This window comes from Cupressus sempervirens, chromosome 3 (genome assembly GCF_028749045.1).
Source record: "Cupressus sempervirens isolate cs-2001-9-10 chromosome 3, ASM2874904v1, whole genome shotgun sequence".
Classification (NCBI taxonomy): domain Eukaryota; kingdom Viridiplantae; phylum Streptophyta; class Pinopsida; order Cupressales; family Cupressaceae; genus Cupressus; species Cupressus sempervirens.
Window position 1 is genome coordinate 722,838,571 of NC_143120.1, and position 16,333 is coordinate 722,854,903.

Genomic DNA, 16,333 nt, shown 5'->3' on the forward strand with positions numbered 1-16,333 from the left:
GACAAATGTGCCAAGTTATTCCCAAGTTCTTGCCCTAGTTTTTGGTGTGTCTTGAGTTTTTGAGTTTTTTATCTATTGAGTTATTTCCAAGCCCAATTTTTTCAATTATGGTTGCAAGCTTATAAAATGCAAATGTTTGGAGATCTATATAGGTAAGTGTTCTTAATGTGCACCTATATTACCTTGATATGAAGGCTCTTTTTAGTGGCTTATCCAATATATAAATATATGCATATGAACCTTCAAGGCAAAATTGAGAGAGATGCTCTTTTGCTTGATCACATGTAACATCTGACCCTCATTGTTCATGATGATCATGCTACCTTCAATTTATTTATAGAGTTTCTTCATCACAACAACTATCCTATCCTATGCATCCATTGTTTTAGATCAGTTATCCAAACATTTTTACGACCCTTTGGAAAATATGGATTTATGTGGACTCTGCAACAAGAATTGAAAAATTTGTGCTTAAGTATGTTTAAAACTAGGAGCTAAAAATAAATAATATTTGTCTAAAGTTGGTCCAATTTTTTATGGCAGATTAATAGTTGGATGGCCTAACTCCCATTATATTGAAATCAAAAGAAGTTCCTTTACATAACTTTTACATCACCATATCTTCTATTTTAATCTTCTCCGTTTCCTTGACAAAATGAACCATGTTCAATAGATAGTTAAGACTACCCAAGGTATCACATCTAAGTTCCATATACATATTAGAGCTATCAATCTATCTATACATTTTATAATTGTCTTTTTGCCAAAATCCATCCAACCATAAATGTGCAAGAAAGCATCCCTATTACTAGCTTGAACAAAATTAAGAGGCATTGGGGTAAGACCCTTAACTAGTTTTCTTTTTCCTTTTTGGCATTCACAATAGCAATTGCCCTAGCAACTACATGGCGTTCTATTCCACGTTGATGGTGTGTTGGGCTCTTCGTAGTTTCCTCCATGTTCATACTGTCATTCTCCATCCACTCCTTGTTATTTGGCAGCTCAACCACTCCCACAACCCCGTTAACCTCTTCGTGTTGTTCCAATAGTCCTCCCTCCCTCATATATTTTAGCAACCACTCCTCCCTTAGGCATTCCATTGTTTGGGATAGGCGTTGTAGGAACCAAATTCTTCGTTCCATGTCCCCTCACGATGCTTTCAAAAGCATTGGCTTAAACGTCTTGACAATGGGGTATTACTTCACCAACCCACACCAACATTTGTTAAGGTAGTAGTTTTGTGGTAGTAGAATTAGTAGATTGCTATCCACATTGTCAAGAACTACATTAGTCTCTCGAACAAAGGCATGATTGAATAAGCTTGGCACAACTTCTTGGCCCGAGCCTTCGCCTTTGTGACACCTAGATACAAACTCCATATCCAAAATGGAGCTGTTATCAATGTTTGGTAGGAGTGGCAAACCATGAGGAATTCTTGGGCTAGGATGATCTCAATCACATGCAATATCAGGGGTTGACCTGATTTTAACATTGCATTGGTATTACTTGAGACATAGAAAGATAGGGCAGATGAGAGTCACCTTGTGCAGTTGTAGTCTTAAATAGAAAGTCTCTAGCTATTTTCCTCGTGTCATTCACATCCCAAAATATTTTCGCATCGATCGACTCATTTGAGATCTATTGTCTTCATTAATAATTAGTCGTGCATAATTATTATTTGGTATAGAAGGCAACTTGTGCCTACAACCAACGACGCCACTTGTGTGCAATAATGATTATACTTGATGAAAAATGAACATTTGATAGTAGGACATCATACTTAATGCAAGCGGGATGCTAGCTTAATTCCGAATGATGATATTTGTACCTATTGTGTATACCATTTGTCCCATGTCCAATCATTTACACGATTGTCTTCAACTCCTACTTTCCTAGCAAGCCCTTTTTTATTATTCTAAGTGCCTCAACTTCCAACTTGCATTAAGTGCCTTCAGTACCCTTTTTGTTGTGTATTCTTTCCAAAGCTTGCTAAGTTAGGTTGTCTACCAAATCGTTGCACTCATAGTAAATGTAGGCGATTTTGCATTAATGGAATCGATTTCTTTGTTCTTGAATTGGTTTGAGCCATATCTCCAATTTCTAGTTAGGAGTATTGTTTTGTTTGATTGCATTGATTGTGATGAGTGAGTCATCCTAAAGGTGGATTTGAGTGGCTTTAAGTTCTAAACCTAGTTCAAGTCGAAGCATCACCACTATAAAGTCCATTTGATTATTTGTAGAAAGACCTAGGTGCTTAGATTTCGTTGTAGTACAAGTGCCCTCATAGTCTCTGATGCCAAAACTAGTGCCATTGGGGCTGGGGTTGCCTCAAGGTCCTCCATCAAAAATTATTTCAATCTATCTACTTTTTGGATCATCCCATTTAGTCCCATTCTAAGATTAGGGCTAGGACTAACCCTCATAATCCCTTTAAAGGGATCTTGAGGCTAGGAAAAGTATTAAGGAGATCATTGTACCAATTTGTAAAGTAATTGTTGTTGAGCTTCATATTTTGGGCCGTAAAATTGGTAAGCTCAATTACTTGTTGCTCAGTTTTCCTTATTAGTAGCTTTCTAGACATCGTCTTTGTTCTAGAAGATTCTCTTGTTGTGCTCTTTCCATATTTGATAAGCTGCAGTTGATGGAATTTTAGACTATATGCCACCAAAGAGACCTTTCCTCACCTTTCTTGGCCATGGTGAGAACTATCTACTAAGGCTTTGTTGGAGTGAGCTTTGCCAACCTGGTTTTGCATCAAAGTATTTATAGCAAGCTTCAATATTTGGGCATGTGATTAATAGCTGATCAATCTTTTCCTCTTCCGTCTTGCATTGCACACATCTCCCTAGCCCCTCGATACCTAGTTTGCTTAACTTGTGCTACGCAAGTTTTCTTCTTTGACATGCCATCCATGCTAGGGTCCCAACTGTGGGTATAACTATTTTAATAAACTTTTTTCTTTAGTAGCTCAAAGGATTTATTATGGTCTATCATAGGATAGATCAAGATGGCTATTTTCAGTCAACATTTGGCTTTAAGGTTAATTATTGTAATTAAATAGTTCAAGTGTGATTATTTTATAGTAGAGAGAATTATCTTCATTTTTAAAATTTCAATGCACTATTGAATTTTAGTATTTCTAAAATGTCCCATTTTTGAAATAGGATTTATAATAAATTATTATAAAATGAAAATATAAAATAAAAATTAAGTAAAAGTCTAAAGTAGTAAAATTAAAATCTAACATAATTAAATTTAGCTAAGTTTAATAAATGGTGAAAAGCATGAAATGAAAAGTTGCGACTCCTTAAACTAGTGAATCTAAAAAGGAGATAAGATAATATTATTAATGTCCAAAAAAGATCACAAAGAGCATCCAAGGGACTGCCCACAACAACGGAAGGTCAAACTACAACGAGAACAACAAGCAATGCCTAGGGAAAGAGAACAAACAACAACACAAGAAGCAAAAACATAAACAAGAGCACTAGGAGGTAGCTGCACAGAGTTAGAGAGAAGAAATCAAGGAGCAAAGGGTAAGCTTCCGGCGAAAAGTAGCACCGAGCCGTCTCTGGATGCTGTTGGAAGAAGAAGTTTGTTGTCACGTGTAATATCTGCAAGGCTTCACTAATTTAACATGCATAGAGGGGGGGACTAAGCAACCGCTTGGTACCACTAGCCGGGAGGACCAATGTGAAGAACGAGGTGATGAGTTGGTCAAGGTATTGCCTCGAAGGGATTTGATGCTCTAGGGTGCAATCCCGAAGTCTCATGGCCTTCTGGAGATAAAGTGCAAGACAACATTGATTAAAGTATTTGGAGGGGAGAGACCGAGTCTCTTTGAATAGACAGTGAAATCTCCCCCCGATCTCAGAGTAGACAGGGCAATGGAAGGTGAAGTGTGTCTCAATCTCAATCTCTCCCATGTCATAGAGTTGAAAAATCTAGTCGTCTCTCTCAATTTGGTTGTCCATTTGGATGCGAAGCCTATGCCAACCCATCCTGAAAGAATCCAGGGAAATGCCAAGAGCATATGAGCTTAGATGAGAAAGGAACACACTAATCTGACATGTCTTGAAGGGGGACCAAGCGACCACTTAGTACAACGAGCCAGGGGGGCTGATATGAAGAACGAGGTGATGAGTTGGTCAGGGTGCTGCCTCGAAGGGATTTGATGCTATAGATTGTGGTCTTGAAGTCTCATGGCCTCTTGGAGATAAAGTGCAATAGACTGCTAATCAATGCATCTGAAGGAGGGGAGAGACCAGGTCTCTAAACAGGTAGTGGAATCTCCCCCTAATCTCATAGTAGATGGGGCATCGAAAGATGAAGTGTGTTTGAGTCTTAGTCTCACCCATTCACAAAGCTGGAAAATCCAGTTGTCTCTATGAATTTGGTGGTCCGTTTTGATGCGGAGCCTATGTGTGCCCATCTTGAAAGAATTTAGGGAGATGCAAAGTGCATACGTCCTTAGATGAGAAAGGAACAAAGGACACACAATGATCACATCCTAAATATCAATAAATTGCTCAACAGGTTGACCAATGTGGTAAGGATATGGTGCATGTAAATGTTTATCCTGATGTGTCTATTTAAGTCCTGCCTAGAGGGGAGGAGATGAGCGAGTGCATCCAAAGAGTATTGGAAAGGAGTGAGATGGTAATATCAATCCTGCTAAGCCCAGAAGGGTAGAAGCCTAAGAAAAGAAACAATGAACCTTATGAGAGGGGTGAGCGCCCGCAATCGCTTCTGAAGAGTAATAAGCCAAGTAAGAATATCTATGACGCCACTCAGAAGAGTTTGCGAAGCTCCTAAGATGAAGGAACAAAACCAAGTTGAAGATGGTATCAAGCTTGAAAGGGTGGGCCCCAAACTTAGCTAGGATGATATTGTGAGGTGTAGACTGATTGTGTTTGATGATGTGCCCGAGGAGAAGGGTTTGGACCTGCTCCTTTGAAGCCCATTCCGAGTCCAACACAGAGGGTTCCCAAACCATGGACCTATAAAGTTTAGTCGGTTTGATCAAGGTGTTCAAGAGACCTATCTTGGATGTGGTGTTATGAAAGTAATGCCAAAAAACTGTTTCTTTAAAAGGACTAGGGAACCATACTCTTTCTTAATGTGGGGCTGCATGGCTAGTCTCATGTTGAAGTGAGGGCTAGAGAACATGGCCCCAGCTAAGTGTATGAAGATGAAACCTCAACCTTCGCGCCATGGGAAAAAAAGCGGAGAAGAGAACTTTATTTGGAAATGGGGAAAAAGAAAGGAAGAGAATGTGATGCCCCCTTTTTGAAATAGTATTTAAAAATAAGTCTTAAGATTAAATCTGTTTGTGATAGATTTAATTTCAAGCACAAAGAAAGTGATTCGCTTTGTCTTGACTCCCAAAGCCTCAAGAGAGCTTGAATTGTGATCTCCCCTTGGGCTCACCCAAGTTTTGGTAAGTGCTAAAACATTTTCAAATTGGCTCACCCTTCACTTCTTTAGCATTATATTTGGATGTTGATCGCATTTCTCAATTTCTCATATTATTTTGACTTGCACCAATTCTCTTCACGCCTTAGCCAAACTTAAACATTTGCTGTCCAATTCACCACATTCCTTGGTCAAAGTCACTAAATTTCATGCCTCGATCCATTTTTATCATTTCTCTCTAGAGTCAAATGGCAAGCATCATCTTTCAAAGTGCAAGGAGAAAGAGTGGTTCGAAGGTTGGGCAATGTATGAAGCCCCAATGTAGGTCAGAATTTGACTTGCTCTTGGGCTTTGAGCCCCAAGAGGGGTCAAGTTCCAAACATTTCTCGGGCTTGATCATGACTTCAAAAAATCTCTAGGTTTCTTCTTTTAATCTCTTCATTACTTTTTCAAATTTAGCTTGCAATGCAATTTTCTAACAAATGATGTGAGGTTTGGAGCTCCATATCAGGTTGTATTCCAGCTTGTTCTTGGACTTGAAGGACTAAGAGAGGTTGAATTTCGACCTCCTCTTGGGCTCAATCGATGGGTCAAAATTGATCAAGTGTCATCTAGCTGCTTTGAGAAAAGAAATTCTATATAAAATATAACATTTAAGTATAATCTTTTCTTATGCTTTAAGTTATATTATATAAAACTATTGTTAGGATGTTTGTGGATGGTTTTAAATTTATAGGAGTTCTAATGGAAATTTTAGATTTTGGGAGATTCTGAAAAATTCTAGGCATAGTCAAATTTCAAGAATCAGCACACTTGCATCAGTGTTATCTGCCACAACCTTTCTTGACTTCCTAAGATAATTTTGATATTGGAACAAGGATATTCCAAGGATTCTAATTTATTTCATCACAAATCTTTTGACTCCAATTGCACATCCTTGACTAGCTTGGCCTAGCTCTCACTCATCCCTGTTTGACATGAGTACCTAGCCAAACTTGCCCAAACTCATCTCGAAGACTCAGAAACTTGAAAACTGCCATTGAACTAAGACTATCTAGGACAACTACCCCACTACCAAACGGAAAGAGGGGTTATCCATTTGCAATGGTGTGATGGTGTGAAATCCTTCCAACAAATATCATATATCAAAATTTATTGTAGACAGTGGCATTCTTATCCATAGTTAGAATAGAGGGTAATCCTGGAAAAAGGGACATTACATCAACTTTACATACAAGCCTGAAATCAGTAATGACAGCAGAAAATCAAGATAAATATCTTTTAAGAATTATTCTTAGAGTTGTCAAACTGAATATCCAAATAAAATTCCATCTTTCTAGGTAAATTTATACATATAAGGCAATTATCGTTCTACGTGAGAATTAATGTTTCAGGGCGAAAATAAGAAATGTCTCAAAATGGGAACATTATAGAGAAAAGGGAAGGTGTCAGTCAAGGAAGAATATTTGGAAGGGAAAAAAGAAATGAGAAGAATACAAGGAAGTGACTGCTTCAAAAGCCAAAAGTTATGAAGGGTTTTGTTTCTTTCAACAAGTGACAATTATAAAAGGCCGTGACTCTTTCTAAGGGCAGAAATGGTGAAGGGTTGTGACTCTTCCAAAGGGTGGTAATTGTGAGATGTTGTGAGAATGTTAGAGGGCTTGCCCTCACATTGGAAAATATGAAGGGGAGAAGGTTTTTAGTGGTTATGGACTCCCAAAGGAGATCAATTTGGGGAATAATATATTATTCTCAAAGGCAACAATGAAAAGTATTGACCTAAGTCTTATGGAAGGTGGAAATACTTTCACCAATAAATTATAAAGGACACATCATTCCAAGTATTGAAGGAGGACTTATCAATAATTACCCTTTGTCTATGAACCATTAATCCCTGAAGAAATCAATCAAAAAGCAAGATCAAACAAACTATCATCAAATCCATATTAATCCTCACTTCATTTTGGATCAAGAAAACCTACAATTCAACAAGGGATCACCTTATCAAACCAACATTCAATCATCATCAACCAATATGCCAAATATTCAACAACTGAATGATGAATTAAGGATCTCATCCGATCTAACTTACAAGGATCTTACTCAAGCACAGAGAATAAGACTTACCGATAAAAGATTTATCTGATAAAAATAATTCAGATCAAGTTCTGTAGTTTTTATGAATTGCATTGGTATTTGGTATTAATATTGAATATTTTTTCTGCAGCTGATCTTCCTATATCCAGTAATAAATATTGATGTCTAAGCATTTGGTGAATTCAATATGATTGTATGGAATCAACAAATATTGTTCATAATAAGACTTTTATACGAATTTCTGCAGGCATACATACGTACATACATGCATACATGTATTCATGTTATAATCTATTAAATGAAAAAGGTGGTGGTAGTAAGTCAGGGAGATGTAGTTTACTGGCTCCCACAAACTAAGTATGCTACCCCTTGATTCCGTTGGGGGTGTTGCCCCCAAACTCCCATTTGATTTTTGAAGTACACTACAAGTTTGCACAATATGTGTATTTGATGACGTCATTGTGTCTTTAAGCTTTATCAGTTGACATTTAATATTTATCTTTGGTATTTGGCTTTAATCAATGATGAAGTATCATACTATCAAATGAATTAGTTTTTACAATTTTGTAAATTTCTTTAATTGTTTTGCTATACACACATAGTTGTATTGGGATATACCCAAACCTCCCAAAAACTTTTGCATGCCCATGTATCAGGTTCTTGTACCTGTACTCATATCTGAACTGACAACTTACGAATATAGATGTATGATTGTTTGTGTGTTCTTAAGGATATACATCAAATAAGAAATGTGCACAATGATCTAGGAAATTATACCCTTGAGAAGCTAGATAAAAAGGGCATTGAAGTTGAAAATGAGTCATTCCATTACACTAAAACATATGGAAATATACTAAACTCTTATATAAAACATATACGTTGTGTTGTTCATCGTGCAAACTGAGGACATTGAAAATGGAAAAGCCATGGTTATGAGAGATGGCTATTGTGTACCACAAACACGGGTCAATGAGTTTGATTTGTAAACTACATTGTTGAATCCTAATAGCAAGATTGCAAGAATTATTTGTAATGCCCCCTGCTAGTACTTAAAAATAATTATATCTCAATCTGCTTCTTGCAGAACTATTTCATCTGTTCTCCGTATTTCAGCTCCTTTGAATGATGTTTCTCAAAGTTTTTGTTCTATAAATATCTTTCCCATTCTAAAAGTGATGTGTAATAATTATATTATAATAATTAGATTATTAATAATATATTATAGTAATAATATAGATTATATCAGTTATATTTCTTACTATTATTAATAATTTTTTAAAATATTATATATTTACTTTGTATATTATTAATCTAAATATTCTGTTATATTTAATTCTTATATTTTAGTAGTAATATACTATGCAACTTTATTGTATACTTATAATAAATCATAATTATATTATTATTTTATTGATTTATTATTTATCTGTATTGTATGGTACTAATATTGACGGGGATATCACAAATCCTCCCCTCTCAGATTTTTCTTGTCCTCAAGCAAATAATTTAAACATAACCTTTCTTGTAGAACCATCATACAGAGCATATAATTGGATGCAAGAGGACTTTTAATATACATCATAATGCATGAAAACACAGAGCATACACGAATAAGACATATGAATGCATGAATACACGAAGAAGACACATGAAAACACGAAGCAAACACATGAATGCATGAAAACATGAAGAAGACACAATGTAGACACATAATACTTGCATCTTGATTAATGCCTTACAGTGCACTAGAGTTGAGAAGATGATTTACAAAATTTATTTCTTCAATAGAATCCAGCAACCGTAAGTGATCATTAGTACACATGTATATAAAAGTTTCAAGAAAATGTGAGTGGAGATACCTTATTCCAAGCCAATCCCATACTTCCACATGAGGTGGCCTACTTAGAGGGATGCTTGTTTTGTTTTGCACTTATTATCGTTCTTTAGTCAAGAAGAGTACTCCTAGGATGTAAATAGATTGCTTAGGCACCAAACTCAATGGTCTTCCTCAAGGTTTCTGTGGATCCAAGCCCATGATCCCATCTTGAAATGACCTCAAGGAAACTTGATCCCATCTTGGTCAAACCTCAAGGCAACTGTAGGGATGTTGATTCCACCCATCGTAGAATAACTAATTGGTTGGATTTACACTGGCCTCTCCTTGAATACACCTTTGTTCTCTCTCTTGAGGCTACATTTATAGGTAAGCAATAAACTATGTTTGAATTTAAAAGGTCATGTTATTCAATTATAACTCTGGTCTAGAAGGAATTTTAAGACGCAATAGGTCACTTCGACACCAAACTCAACGATCTTCCTCAGGGTTTCTGTGGATCCAAGGCCTTAATCTCATCTTGGGATAACCTCAAGGCAACTTGATCCCATCTTGGTCAATTCTCAAGCATCATACAGGGATGCTGATCCTTACCCATCTTGCAATGATCTGTTGGCTGGATAAAGATAAGCCTCTTCTCTATAGCATTCCCATTCTCAGACTTGGGAAATAATAACTAGACTTAAGCATGTATGTTCAACATCAAATGCATAATCAAAATAAATGATACTGTACATACTAGTTTTCCTTAAACTTACTGTCCTCAGCACCTTTGGTATGCCTACGATTTTGGTTTGCTGCTCGATACTGGTGGAGAGATTGTATGATATGCTTGTTTCTCTTCAAATTTATAAATATTAAGAAATTCATAATCTCAATGCTGGTTCCATGTTGATTTTCCAGCGTGTCTTTTCTGTGTTTTATGTTATTGACTATCATCATCCTTTCTTTCTTCTCAATATCCATTTAATTACAAATCCTTTGTGACATCATAACTGCAGTCTATATTCCAAAGAATTACTAATTTCAGATCTGAACCTTTCTTTATTATCAGTCTTAGCTTCTTTATTAGATAACTTTCCTTTCTAGCATTCTCAATCATAAATCATCTTCCAGCAAAAAGGAGTATGTTCAATTCATGTGATTTTAATTGTCATATATGCAGCAATTGTATATCTTCATTTCATTCTTGCACCATCCAACTATTCTCAGTAAGTTTTATGCCCCTTAAGAAAGCACAAGACACTTTCTCATCTGCAACATATCCCATCAAATGAATAGATTAACACATATTTATAACATTTTAGTGGTCGAAAAGAAGTTACGCTTAGTTCCAAACTTGCTTCAGTGTGGATACAAGTTCGCAACTACTAACAAACTGACTTTCAACTGCCTCATTTGCTTGCTCGATCATGCCTTGTATTATTTGCTTCCTTGATAAGCTTTTGTCTTTACAGGTCATTCAAGAGAGGAAAATAATGACTCTTCTCTTTTTAAATAATAGCTTTTGTCCTTACTTTCAGCTAGATAACCACATACTGTGTATGGACATCTTGACGCACTAGATACAAACAATGTTAATATTTCTCTCAGATTATTTCATCGTGTCTCCAGACTCTGCTAAACCTCTAGATTTTCTCCCATGTGGATTAGTATAAACATGACAGAGATCACTTTTAATCATATATACGACCAATATTTATTGGGCTGGCATACAAGGAGGTTAAATTTGGACAAGGATGACCTGTCTTTGCAGTTAATATCCAAACAAAAACAAGCAATTTGTCTTTTCTATGAGTAAGCTACCTGTTCTCTTGTCGGCCCTATAACATATGCTCGCAGCCTTTAAACCTTTGAATCAGACGAATTTGTTTGTCTAATATGTTTTGTCCATCATCGTTGCCTTTAAACTTTTCAATAAGATGACTTTGTTTGTCTTACATGTTTCATCCCTTTGTGCTGTTAACAGATGCACCTGTATGCTGTCTTCTTGCAGACACTGTAATGTTCCACAAGCACATGGAAAGTTCTTACTAATAAAATTAGAAGTGAAAATGGAAATCACAAAACATAGAATAGAGACACATAATTTATTGTGGTTCATCACAACTTGTGGCTACGTCCACACTGAGAGCAGATTTGCAGCTTACGACTTGAATACACAGGGCTTTACCCTCATATTTATACATTAGTCTTCAAGAGAAGATGAAGAGATAAATAAGAGGATACGAATTGAACAGACATGACAGTTGAACTTCACATTGAACAATCTCCCACTCGAAGTTCAACTCTTGCTGCAACCTCATACCCGAACAACTTCCCACTTCTGGAATAGCAACCAGAGCCAGTTGCTAATCACATCCAACCAACTATAAAACATCAGTAGATTTATGTTGAAATATCCAGCTCATACAAGAATGAGCAACGTCAACCAAAAATTGACTCAATCTACCAACCAGCACATTAAAGGTGTGGCACTAACTTGAGTTAATTTGCAAACTGCAACCAACCTGCTGCAAAATATCATGATCTCTTCTAAGTCCTTTCTTGGGAGGAACACATATGCAAACCATAACTCATCTTTTTACCAACACCACCAAGTGCTCATTTGTGTCAAGCATGATCTCCTTTACCTCCCCATATGAGAGCATTTACAACATCCAAACACCATGGATGAAAGTCCATAAAAGAAAGATCAAATTCCAAACCATCTCCTAAACTCAAATGCAGAAGTAGATAAATCTGCTGAATAGACCAAGCGTGGGGAGTGAGAATGCTCCTCTACGATACACCAAGTCTCAATGACTCTTACTGCAGTGTGACACCAAATTATTCATGGTATAAAAAAAAATCTGAAAATGATACCAAACATCACACTGAACTATGATACCTGAAGCTGCAAACACTCTGCAATCTGCAGAAATAATATCAAATTCCATCCTTTGCCTTCTTGCTCTACTTTCATCTTTATTTGAACTGCATCAATCTCACCAGCACTCTGTACAGTATTATTATTAGTTCTAATTAATTACTTTTATGTGTTAAGATCCAGTAGACCCGACCCCAAGACCTGCCACATAAGAGGCTCACAAGCTACCATCGTGTTGTCAGCTCTTGCCTATATTTCTTACAAATATTAATAATATTTTAAAAAATAAATTATATATTCACTTTATATATTATTAATCTAAATATTATGTTATTTTTAATTCTTATATTCTAGTAGTAATATATTATACAACATTATTGTATGATTATAATAAGTCAGAATTATATTATTATTATTTTATTGATTTATTATTTATCTATATTGTAATGTACTAATATTGATGGGGATGTCACATTAATTTAGAAATTCATATCTGTAGTAGGTAGGACTTGACAAAGTTTAGCTTAGGAATTTCCTAGAAATCTATTTAAGGAATAATAGCACTGCAAATATATGTAGTAATTAAAAAAATGTGAACAATTATGCAAGGAATAACATATGAAACTTCAAAACCTCAAATATAATTTATATTGCATTGAATGAACAATGAAAATGCCAAATATCAATACATTTGTATTGTATTTTGTAAATTCAAATTGATGCTAACATTTGAAATCTAAACCCAATTGGCCAATGAACCAATGTGTCAAATCATCATTCTTTCTTCAAAGTTATGCCAAACTCTTAATCACTCAAGTTGCTAGATTTCTTAATGTCAAGCTCCTTCAAACCAATACCAACCAATCCTATCTATGCCGTATCTACATCAACTTATTTTGGTTCCTTTGGCTCTACATCCCATTGTATGAATGAAGTCTCCTTGTACATAAGCATTTCATAGTCAATCATATGCAAGGTGCTACGTAAAGCTACAAGTTTCTCTACTCTCCAAGAGTTAAGTTGGTTGCTCTTACTAAAGTGGATGAAACTAAAAGTAAACTAGATGATAGAAACTAGTTTCTATCAACAATAAAAGAACTAGGCACTTGGGAGAATAGACGTGTCTAATTTTAACATGTATAATTTTCTAACAAGAAAACAATGGCTAGTTTCTATGTAACATGTTGAACTTTTCTAACAAGATAAAATGAGATAAAATAAGATAATAGTATTAATGTCCAACGAAAGACCATCAAAGGTCTATGGGACTGGAAGGTTACAATCAGGAAGCAGAACAATAGCAGGAACACCAAATGGTGTCCGTAAAAAGAAAACAACAGAAGAACATAAGAAGAAGAGAGACAGAACAAGACACAGAGAGAGAGATGCCAAGACAAAGACAAAGGCTAGGAGTCCTTTCTTGGCTAGAAGAAATCAGTCACAGAAGGATATGACCGTGAGTGCAAAGAAGCTTTGATATGTCTCTGTGAGCTCGTAGATGAGTGCCGCTGATGTAAGAAACCGGTACGGGGTCTAACAGACCTGGAATGATCAAAAGAATTGGAAGAACTAGAATGCCTTTTTGCACCATGCAAAGGAGATAAGGGTGTGAAAAAAGCAGTAATGAGCTGAGTCGAAGAATGTCGGTGAGGAAGAAGCACCTATAGAGTGCTATCACGGAGCAGAGTGGCCTCCTGAAGATAGAGAGCTAGACATTGCTGGTCATAGTAACAAGAAAAGAATGGCTAGTTTTCAGTGTAATAGTTATTTTTTGAAAGACAAAACATTACATAAGTTTTGAAGTAATAAAATTTTCAGAATTAATCTACTACTGATTTCATATATGAGTAAGTACATGAATGAAATTATACAACTGAAAAAAAGTACGTGAACAAGTACATCTTACAAGAAACTGAAATGCAACATCCAGATATAATCATAAGAGACTATGTAATCTTTTAGATCATTTAAACTAGTAGCATGGAAAAAGGAAGAGTACTCACAGTCTCCTGTTGTGAAAGGTGACTGGTTGTCATGAATGTCAGGTCCTCATCTCGGGTGGGGGGAAGGGCATCATTGGGCTGTTTAAACACCCATCCATGGATTAGTATGATCCGTCCTTTCTCACTTCCTTCTGAAGTGGGCCAATCCTCCACAAGGAATGAGGTAATAGAGGGAGCGAGCATCCTGAGAACTGGCATAAGGGTTCCTACTTCTCAGTTAGTCATACCCTCAACTTCCTGTTGTCTGGTAATGACACCTGACTGTATATAGTATCTGGAACACCTAGGCTGACGCACACTTCAATAGTGCACCCTTACCAAGGTTTTCATATGTGAGATGTCAGCCTTCTGCCCTAATCCACTTGCATTAAGTCTCAGGTTTAAGACCAAGATCAGTGTTGGAAGTTCTACCCAATTGATAGGTCTTGGGTTATCTGGTCTATTCATGACCCCCACCCTGTCGTTGATGATTTCAGAATTCTTAGTGAGAAGCCTTAACCAAATTTGTTTCCATAATGTGATAATTATGTGGTTATTGTTTTTCTTCTAACAAGTGATGGTTAAGCCACTGTATATGCTGTTCATTTACATTTCTGCTATAAACATCATTTCTGCTCTGACTGTTTAAAATAGCTTTAAAGGGAGGGAAGGCTTTTAGAGATCTGGAAGTAATTTGATTTTAGCAGTGGACTTCCTGTATAGTTTGGATGCAGAGGCATGCACGACTGTACCAGTTCAACATCATCTAAAACGTGTCTCAATAGTGTAGAACTAATCTATGTCTCTGTTTTAGTTAATTTAATTCCTCAATAGTAGATACTAGAAACATGTTGACACCATTGTGCTGTATTTATAATACCAACCAACAGATGGTAGAAGTGAGTAGTTGGGTTTACAATGGTAGGTGAGAAAGACCATGATGCCAGATTCTGAAGAAGAAAATAGAATTATTTATGATTTCTAGACGTGATTTTCTTCTCCTGTAATGATTCTACATTATAAAGAATGAATTTGAATTTAAAGATTCTCAGAGATTTCTTTCTTAAAAATTTAAAAGTTTGATTTTCATACCCTAGAAAACTCAATCTTTTTATCTTAAAAATTCTCATTCATTTCAGAGGAAGAATTCATTAAGGTAAGGATAAGATTTTTAACGTGCTTGGAAAACTTAAACCATGTGTTGAAGAGTTGGGTAGTGGAGGCTTAAGGCTGGTGAACGCCTGAGAGGTCATTGCTGGCAATTCCGTCCAATGAAACCCAAGAAGTAGAAGGGAAAGACTGGAGGCTGTACGAAGCACCCGTCTGGAAAAATGAAAGCAATGTGACACAAAACTGCAACTTGGAACTCTTCCCACTTTTATACTCTGTTTTCAAGTGTCTCACCGAAGAAGAAATTTAAAACTTCAGATTTTGTTGCTTAAGCTCTGTCCGAGCTAACTAGACACTTATCTTCTACCTAGCAAAGTTTTTGGCTGTGCAGTGTTTCATTCTTATCTAAATTTCTTTTCCAGCTCTCGTACCAAGATGACTTAAAATGAGGTTCACTAAGTTCAGCAAGCTTTTCCATTAAATTAGTTGCCGTTCTTGCAGAAGAAGTTTGCTTCAAAAATATATCATGGCTGTGTTCAAGAATGATAGAGAAGAGGATTATTACTATCCTCACCAACCGCCTACCACTACACCCTAGCTTGTTGTGCCTTCCAGCTGTCCGATTCTGTGACATGGCACTAGATTTTTGCCATTCCTACGTGCATTCTGGAAGGTGGAAATCAGCACAAGGACTATAGATCAAGAGAAGTAATACATGTCGTGGCTTCCTTGCCATGTCGACTGAAGTGTTTCTTGTTGATTTAAGGTGGTAAAAATGATTCAAAGACATTTTTGTCAATGATGAATGATAAAAAGTATTATAATTTTTAGATCATGAAGACTTGATTACAACCAGGGTAACATGCTGGAAAATGGAATTGAAATAATATTAATTTGGTACAAGTAACATTGATGTTTAATATGTTGGGAAAAATATTCTTTTAAATGTGTCTACATTGTCTAGCCCGAGTTACTTATTCATGTGAGTGTGATAATTCATGATCCATAACTTGTATGTCTATAATT

General features: G+C 36.1%; 1 protein-coding gene across 1 annotated transcript in view; it reads left to right on the forward strand.

Moving 5' to 3' along the window:
• The window catches only part of TKI1 (TSL-kinase interacting protein 1), a 74,696-nt gene that overhangs the window by 14,216 nt on the left and 44,147 nt on the right, over nt 1–16,333 (forward strand). The window lies entirely within an intron of this gene.